A 9,584-nucleotide genomic window follows, 5' to 3' on the forward strand; every position below is an offset into this window, starting at 1 on the left:
CGTCACATGCCAGAAGTGCCAGTACGGATCCGCATCGGCCTGCACTCAGGTAGGCTGTCACAAAGGCAGGGCTGCTGCAATGGCCTCTAGCCACAGGGATTAGATGGGCTAAATTAGTTAGCCCATCTAGCACTTAATAGAATTTATAGAATTTAGCACTGAATAAAATGTATGTGCTTTGGTAATCCCTGCATTTACCCTCTGTAATGGAACCTGTGTATCAATGCTCTAATGACTTTTGTGCTATCTGGACTTCTCAGCCCTGACCCACCCTGTATATCTGAGTGCTGCTTGCATAGTGTAGCAACAGAAAGGTTTATGTGATAGGCTGTTCTTGCCTTCAGTCTTCCCAGGTGGGAAGGTATGTTAAGGACTTTTTGAATGTCTGCTTATCAAGAAGACAGACAGTAAGTGTGTGAAATGAACGGTCTAAGGCACCGAGAGACCGGGGCACCCAAGGTAATGGGTGAAAGAGGATAACGAAGAGAAGCAAGACAGCTTTAGCTCCCTGACCTTTCACGTATGCATTATATGAGCTAAAGCCAGTATGTTTCTGAAAACCCCATGCAAGCTGTGTTAAAATGTGCCTCAGACACAGTTCTCCTGACTGGTGGTCCTCTGAACTCCTGGTTTGGAAATGCTGCCGCTTATCTCTTAATAAACTGGGACGCTAAGCTTGTATATCTCTCTTGGCTGCATTTCTCTTTAAGGTGTTATTCCCTCAGCTGGGCATGAACCATTAAGAGGTGGTTTAGAAGTAAATTCTTAGCCCACTGCTGCCCACTTGCCTCTTAGCCCACCCCCAGGTAATCCCACTGCCCCCTCCCCAAAGGGGAGGTAGCACCTGCCTTGGGAACTGCTGTGTTGGCAAAGCGCTTCTGGTGTCACCTGTTGCAAGGATATTTGGGGGGGGGGGGCTGCTGCTCTTGGTGCTTCACTCGAAACATGTCCTCGCACCCGCATCAGCCTCTTTCTTTTTCTCCGCAGGGAAAAGGCACTGAAGAGACATTTTGGCTCACAGGCCGCGTGGGCTTCAACAAACCTATCCCCACCCCCCCTGACCTACAGCCAGGGTGAGTTCAGAGGACAAGGAACAGAACATCCGGCTTTGGAACAGAATAGGGTGGGCTCTGGGCTCTTGGGGGACATGCCCCCCTTCTCCACACGAACCCCCTGTTTCTCCTCTCTGCTTCCAAGGCCAGCAACCACAGGATAAGCATGCACGAGATCCCAGAAGACCGAAGGAAGAAGCTAGAGAAAGCACGCGGAGGGAATGCGTAGCCAGAGAGCAGCCATGTTAACATGAGCCCACTTGTGATGGAGGTGAGGCTGGGACAGAAGGGGGAGTGAAACATGTGCCCTTGGACTTGCATGCCCAGCCTGTGCTTCCAAGAGACTTTGAGCTCCTCTCTCATCCTTGCAAAATGGGATCTTCCTTGACTCCTCCTGTTACTTCAGGGGTGTGGAGAAAGGATTCTTGTGTCTTCGCTCTTCCCTTCTAATGCTCCATCTCCAGCAAGTAGCTTTGAGCCACCTGCACTTTCTCTTTCCTCTGCCTGGTTTCTGGATTTGAAGATGCTAGGGACTGGGGGAGAAATTCAGGTCGGTTTGAATTTCAGGGTGAAGCTACCTAATTGGCCACGCCCTGAACAAGACCCTTCGGCGTTTATACGTCTCCACATTCTGCATCGTGGATCTTCAACCAAAGAATGTGTAATGAAGTGCATGTATTGGGGGGGGGGGTAAAGAATTGCACATATCAGCGAGTATCATTGCTTGCAAAAACGTGTGTATTGGGCAAAATTGAGTACAAAAACAAGGGCTTTAAAAAAAGAAGATGCAAACTGGTGTGGAAATGGGGTGGGGAAAGAACGGGAAAATGAGAAGCCGAGGAAAGCCAGATGTCTCCAGCCTAGGACTTGCCGATCGGAAGGTTGGCAGTTCGAATCCCCGCAACAGGGTGAGCTCCCGTTGCTCGGTCCCTGCTCCTGCCCACCTAGCAGTTCAAAAGCACGTCAAAGTGCAGGTAAAGAAATAGATACCACTCTGGCAGGAAGGTAAACAGCATTTCCGGGCACTGCTCTGGTTCGCCAGAAGCGGCTTAGTCATGCTGGCCACATGATGCGGAAGCTGTCTGCGGACAAACGCTGGCTCCCTCGGCTTATAGAGCGAGATGAGCACCACAACCCCAGAGTCATCCACGACTGGACCTAATGGTCAGGGGTACCTTTACCTTTACCTTTACCTTCCATTACAACAAGAGCTGTTGGGCTGTGGAACGGACTCCCTCGAAAGGTGGTGGGCTGTCTTTCGTTGGAGGTTTTTAAACAGAGGTCGGACAGCCTTCTACCAGGGATTCTTTAGCTGTGATTCCTGCATTGCTCAGCCTTGGGCTAGATGGCCCTGGGATCGCAGTCCTATGATCCTGTGATTCCATATGCTGCAGCACAGGATAGTGTAACGTAGGACTTCCTACAGCCTACTTATTTCTCTCTCTGGCCATAGAGATATGGCCTAGAGCACCCCATAGTGGAGTGGATTGCTCCGGGGCATTTCACACTTTTGATCAGCTGGCTAGCTCGGTTGGTTAGAGCATGTTGCTGACAATGCCCAGGTTGTGGGTTTGATCCCCATAAGGGACAGCTGCATATTCCTGCACTTCAAGGGATTAGACTAGATGCTTCTGTGGTCTTACCTAACTTTGTTTCTCCTGTTTATGCAGCTCAAACAGCAACAGAGACCTGTGGCCTGCACCTGCCGCCGCTTTCTAACCAACTCTGATGAGGCCTTTCACGCAGCCTGCGAGGCAGGTAGTCAGGAGCGACCTTTGGAAGGGGGATGAATCCGCAGTTGGTGCTCGAGGGACTCGCAGCCTCCTTCGCCCGCGGCCATCTTGGACTCACCCTTTCTTCACTCTTCTCTCTTCCTCTGCCACTCTTGCTGGCTCTGGTGCACAAAGGACCTTTGGCCAACCTAGGATTCACTCTCCAACCAAAAAGGAAAACGAAAAGTGGCCAGCGTGCGGCGGGACTTCCGCTGAAATCCGAGAACGGCTGTGGATTCTTTTCTCTCGTCTCCATTGCCACAGACTATAATGGAAGGATGGAGGAAGGCCTGTTTTTGGAGCGGCTTTCTTCGGAGTGGATTAGGGTCGACGGGGGGGACTCTGTCATGGTTTCTTGTGGCCAATGCAGAATGATTCCATAGAGGACAGTCCTGGTGATCTGGTTAAATGGAGCCATGTTTGGGGCTAGAGGGAGCAGGCTTTGTTCCTGTCCCACCCTAAGCACTTGTGTCTGTAGACCCAGCAGGTAGCAGCGTGGCCTTGGCACAGCATAGATTCACTGCCCCTTCTTTTTTCGGAGAACAGGGGGAGGTTCCATGTGGAGATGAAAGTGGGAGGGAGGAGGTTGAGGAGCCTTATCAGACAGGATGTGCCTGGAGATTCATCATGGCCCCATGTTTAAGCAAGCGAACCATCCTTTGGGAATTCAGCTCATATAGCTAACCACTAGGTAAAGGTAAAGGTACCCCTGCCTGTACGGGCCAGTCTTGACAGACTCTGGGGTTGTGCGCCCATCTCACTCAAGAGGCCAGGGGCCAGCGCTGTCCGGAGACACTTCCGGGTCACATGGCCAGCGTGACATCGCTGCTCTGGCTAGCCAGAGCCGCACACGGAAACGCCGTTTACCTTCCCGCTGGTAAGCGGTCCCTATTTATCTACTTGCACCCGGGGGTGCTTTTGAACTGCTAGGTTGGCAGGCGCTGGGACCGAGCAGCGGGAGCGCACCCCGTCGCGGGGATTCGAACCACCGACCATGCGATCGGCAAGTCCTAGGCGCTGAGGCTTTTACCCACAGCGCCACCCGCGTCCCAGCTAACCACTAGATGACAGCATTTCCTGATGGGAATACTTGCAGGACTTTCAGAAATTGGCTTTTCTTCTTAAGGGGGTGGCCGCGTATTACAAACCCTTGAGCCCCAACGTTTCTTTAGAACCAGTAATAAAGAACAGCAAACAGATACTTTGGGACTGGGCTGTTTAGAGTGGAGAAGGGAGGAAGGTGTGGAGTATCTCGACAGTAGCCCCAAATCTCCCGGGTGAGAATATGGATCTCTCTGGGATGTCATTTAGTATTCATTCTGCAGCCTGGCCAAGCAGTCAAGGAGATGAGGAAGGAGGTGGGGCAAGTTTGAGGATGGGATGGGGCTGCAAACATTTGCTCTGATCTACAAACCTATTGCGAATAGTATTCTGCACCCCGGAAGAGTTTTCTTAATGGGATGTCCCTTGAAACAGCCTGTGTGTTACGAGTTACGTTTCAGAAAAGCGTTGGAAATCGGCTTTCAGAAGGGTTTTTGGCTATAAATTTACCCACGGCAGCAATTTTTCCTCAGAAATTCCAGAGGATCCTTCGAAAACCTGGCTCATTTTCAACTTCGGATTCAAATAATTGGTTTCAAAGGGGTTGTTGGAATTGATCCTCCGGGGTCATCTGTGGTTGACTGTCTTTGTCTGAATTTCAAAAGTTTGCTCAATACGCAGAGCAAAACTATCTGCAGGCAAAACCGTCAGAAGACATGTCGTCCTGTGGTGAGATGGCACATGCAATTGAGCAGTATGCATATAAGATTATATTTCTTCAAAGGGATTTTTGTTATTTGTCACCAGGCAAAAAAATATTTTCCTTAAAGGGGCAGGCAGTGGCAATCGATCACCATTTCCCCACTGGGCATGGATTGGCTGGCCTCAGAATTTGTCTATCATTTTCATAGACTGTGTACAAATTGTACTTTTTTTCTTCATTCTTATTATCAGCATTGGGGTATTTTATTTAATTATATATGTATATGGTGTTTTTTTTGCAATGTTATTTTGCAGCTCTGAGTGGGGAGGATACAGGGAAGCAGTAGCATCTGTGGGGGTGGGGGAGGCTAAGAATGTATGTGTACAATATATGCATCCTTGCGACATGGCAGAGGCGATCCTCATACTCTGTATCCTATGGCGATGTCCAGTAGGTGCTTTGCAGCTGGTCCATAAATGACTGTATGTGCGAACTCTGCAATTAAAGGGCCAGACTAGTGATCCTGAGGGGTGTGTTGGATTATTTGACCTGCCCAAGCGGGGCTTACACTGGAGTTGGGGTTCTGCCCTTAAACCAAGTTAACACTGGCTCACCCTCAGTCCTCCAAAGGAGTCAGGATGGGTTCCTGAGCTGGCCCAACTGCACACAGGCAGACGCTAAATCAGGGGTCAGCAAACTTTTTCAGCAGGGGGCCGGTCCACTGTCCCTCAGACCTTGTGGGGGGCCAGACTGTATTGGGGGGGGGGGAATGAACGAATTCCTTTGCCCCACAAATAATCCAGAGATGCATTTTAAATAAAAGGGCACATTCTACTCATGTAAAAACACGTTGATTCCCCGACCGTCCGTGGGCCGGATTTAGAAGGCGATTGGGCCGGATCCGGCCCCTGGGCCTTAGTTTGCCTACCAATGCGCTAAATGGTTCCTTTGGGGAAAGAATATTATTAGCTGCACTATTTTGCCTACTTGGAAAACTTCACCAGCTGAGTTTCTGCCTGTTTCTGGGTAGCCGCGGGCCAGGCAGAAATCCACCCAGCTCTGTTACAGATGAGGAGAGGCAGATCGGCAGTGGATCTTCACGATGACAGGCACAAGCAATATTTCTCAAGCACAGCTGGTTAATTCTAACAATGAAGAAACAAAACCACAAACGCACCTTCCGGTGTCGTGCAGCGATGACTCCAGTTTTCTGGCGGTAGCTGAACAACATCTTTCCTCAAAAGTTGTTTTTGGTGTTGTTCTGCATCCACTTTGCTTCTTTTCTCCAGTGCTGGATTTATGCACAGTGGTACTTCAGGTTACATACGCTTCAGGTTACAGACTCCGCTAACCCAGAAATAGTACCTCGGGTTAAGAACTTTGCTTCAGGATGAGAACGGAAATCGTGCTTCGGCGGCACGGCAGCAGCAGGAGGCCCATTAGCTAAAGTGGTGCTTCAGGTTAAGAACAATTTCAAGTTAAGAACGGACCTCCGGAACGAATTAAGTACTGTATTTTTCGCTCTATAAGACGCACCAGACCACAAGAAGCACCTAGTTTTTGGAGGAGGAAAACAAGAAAATAATATTCTGAATCTCAGAAGCCAGAACAGCAAGAGGGATCGCTGTGCAGTGAAAGCAGCAACCCCTCTTGCTGTTCTGGCTTCTGGGATAGCTGCGCAGCCTGCATTCGCTCCATAAGACGCACACACATTTCCCCTTACTTTTTAGGAGGGAAAAAGTGAGTCTTATAGAGCAAAAAATACAGTACTTAACCCGAGGTACCACTGTATAGGCTAAGTAGGCTGAAGCCTAGGGCCTCTAGATCTAGGGGGCCTACCCAGCCCGCCTGGCCCCCCCCTCCAGCGGGCAGTTTCCCCTCTCCCAAAATTGCAAACCCAAGACTTCATGCGAGGACAGGGCAACCCGGGCCCAGCAACTGTGAGACTCAGGGCCAACCAGTGGGGCCCAATTTGAAACTCTAGGGCCCAACGTGCACGTTTTTTGTGGGGCCCTAGTTCACAGCCACAATCTGCAGAATCTTAGAGATATCAATCTGTGTGCTAGGTCATTTTCACAAGGTCAGCAAAGCCCTTAAGAAATCAGACCTGTTATTGAATTCTTGTGCAAGTTTGTACAGTTCACGTCTGCATTTTTTTAAAGAGAAGATTTTGATGAGCTCGAGAAACAAGAAAAGCCACCTTGCCAAATGTTAACTACAAAACAAAGAAATGACAGAAGTGCACCTGACGCCTTAGATGCACTTTCCTCAAGAGGTAAGTTTAGGATAAAATCCTTTATTCCTATATTAGATGCACTTGAAGCCAATTTAAAAAGAAGTACTGTGTACAGTGAGGTTGCACAATTGTTTTTCCATTCTTGCTATTCCGATAGCATCTAAGGAAGAAATTCAGCAAGGTGTTGAACTATGGATGGAAGCCTACCCCGAAGATATTGAGCTGAAACTTACTGATGAACTTTTGCACTTTCACCTGTGAGACAAAACCCAGAGGCTCACAGCAGAGCACTCTCTGTCTCCTACAGACCTTTATCAAATGATATACAGTGGTGCCTCGCAAGACGAAATTAATTCGTTCCGCGAGTTTTGTCGTCTTGCGATTTTTTTCGTCTTGCGAAGCACAGTGTCGGGAAAGTTTTGGAAAAGCTTCAAAAATCACCAAAGTCTTCAAAAACCTCAAAAAAGGCTACCACACCGCGTGCTATGAGTTGCTCCTCGAAGTCAAGTCGCAACTGTATTAACAGTGTTAAGAAAAAGGAAACAAACTTGCAAGACGTTTCCGTCTTGCGAAGCAAGCCCATAGGGAAAATCGTCTTGCGAAGCAACTCAAAAAACCAAAAACCCTTTCGTCTAGCGAGTTTTCCGTCTTGCGAGGCATTCGTCTTGCGAGGTACCACTGTACAAGGGAAAAATTCAGATGGCCTTTCCTAATGTTGAAGCAATCTTGCAGTTTTTTCTTAGCTTTATGGTCACTAACTGCTCGGAAGAGAGGAGTTTTTCAAGACTCAAAAGAATTAAAAATGAATTAACGGCCATGATGTCTCAAGAGAGGTAGTCCTCACTGAGCATTCTGTACATTGAAAGTGACAAACTTAGACAAACAAATTTTGATGAAGTTTTCAGATGTCCTTTAGAGGAGAAATTGTGAATTGCAGAATTTTAAATACCCATCATCATCGCCCTTGAGCTTCACTCAATTTAGTTTATAACACTCTTCTATTTTCTTCTAGTCGTGAGGGTGGGAGCTTGGGAGGGGCCTCACAAATGGAGTAGCTGAGGGCCTCTCTTCATCGAAATCTGGCCCTGCTTTTCTTTCTCCCCCCCCCATTTTTACAGGGTTTTTGAGAATAAGTAAATCCACAAGCAGAGGAAGCTACCTGTTCAATAATGACCGCTCCCCGCATAAAACGGGGGGCGCTCTTTGCGTGGACGCGCGCAGCCCCTGGATCTGGAGCGGCTCCATCAGCATAGGCTTGGCTTCGCCTTCCCCCAGGTGGGATACCTGGAGGTCTCCGCCTACCTCAGTCAGTTGTCCAATCCCGCCTGGGGGGAAGCATTGCCAAGGAGACCAGGCCAGGTAGGGGAGGGACTACCTGCCCACACAATAGAGGGAGGATCTTACCTGGGAATCCTCACTTGGCTCCAGAGCTTCTCCCACCCTACCCACCCTCAGTTAATGTCTTATTTTGCAGGTTAACTTTTCTTCACAGGTATGCAGGCGCTGCTACGTCAAGGTCGCTGTCAAAGGGCCAGAAAGGAATTCCCCTGCATTGGCAGGTTTTGCCTTTCCCATAGCAAAATGTCACAACTCAGGCCTTGGGCGGAATCCTTTAGTCTATCTTCCCCTTTGCAGCGGCGATACCAGGGTTCCCCGTTAAAGGGGTTTCTGAAGGGAGGCTTTGACCGTACGCCGAGAGGTCGTCATTGCTCTCCCCTGCGGCGGCGGTGTAACGGGGGCGGCTATCTCTGCTTGAACATATGTTCTCCAGAGCCGGCCCACCCCCCCCCCCCCACTGGATAACCCTGATGTTCCCTAGGTCCCTGGCTGGAGAGGGATAACGTCCAATGCCTGAGCCAAGGTCTACCCACATCTGAAATATAATAAAGTTGTGGCCAATTTAATCCCATAGCACATTATCTTGAGTCGTTATTCCACATGACGGGGGGGGGGGCGCCCAGGATCTGGGGGACTGTCCATGCAAAGTATGTTGAGGCAATTGCAGCACACCCTTCCCTCAACCAGCAAACCAACTTACACTGGAGCACTGCGACTAACAAACTACAAATGAAACGGAAACCTGCCTCCTCGCCAACAACAGACCCTGTGGTTCTGGGTGTCATAAGAATAAAAATGTCCCAGTACAGTGGTACCTCGGGTTACAGACGCTTCAGGTTACAGACTCCGCTAACCCAGAAATAGTACCTCAGGTTAAGAACTTTGCTTCAGGATGAGAACAGAAATCGTGCTCCGGTGGCACAGTGGCAGCGGGAGGCCCTGTTAGCTAAAGTGGTACCTCAGGTTAAGAACAGTTTCAGGTTAAGAACGGACCTCCAGAACGAATTAAGTTCTTAACCAGAGATCCCACTGTACTCCTCAGCAGGTGTAGCAAAGGAACAATCATTTACACGCAAATCATAATGCACACCAAAATTTATTAAATCTATCAAAAGAGCCGTTTACTTCAAGACCACCCCAAACCTTCCTATACTGCAAAAGAGGAGATGAATCGTTCATTTTACCGTTGCCAAAAGTGATGAAATCAAACCACACTTTGTTTCTTTAATCTCTGCCCACTTCGTTCTTTTCTTTTCCTCCTCTTTCCTCAAGTCTTCCTTAAGCACCTATTCATTCTCTCTCTATCTCTCTTGCACAGGGATACTGGATCAGGGCAAAGAAGTTGGCCACTCCAGGCATGGGTGGGTTGAAGTTCACTATCCTCTTCTGACACCTGGGCACCAGGGGTGGAGCTCTGCTGTAGGAAGGGAGGGGTGGGGCTG

General features: G+C 49.1%; 1 long non-coding RNA gene across 1 annotated transcript; it reads left to right on the top strand.

The window, feature by feature from the left end:
• Positions 1-1,178: 1,178 nt before the first annotated feature.
• Positions 1,179-5,089, top strand: LOC144325257 (uncharacterized). The gene is made up of 3 exons (XR_013390544.1): positions 1,179-1,323; positions 2,723-3,515; positions 3,889-5,089. It is a non-coding gene; the product is annotated as an uncharacterized LOC144325257 (long non-coding RNA).
• Positions 5,090-9,584: the final 4,495 nt, after the last annotated feature.

The sequence above is a fragment of the Podarcis muralis genome, chromosome 13 (assembly GCF_964188315.1).
Source record: "Podarcis muralis chromosome 13, rPodMur119.hap1.1, whole genome shotgun sequence".
Lineage (NCBI taxonomy): Eukaryota > Metazoa > Chordata > Lepidosauria > Squamata > Lacertidae > Podarcis > Podarcis muralis.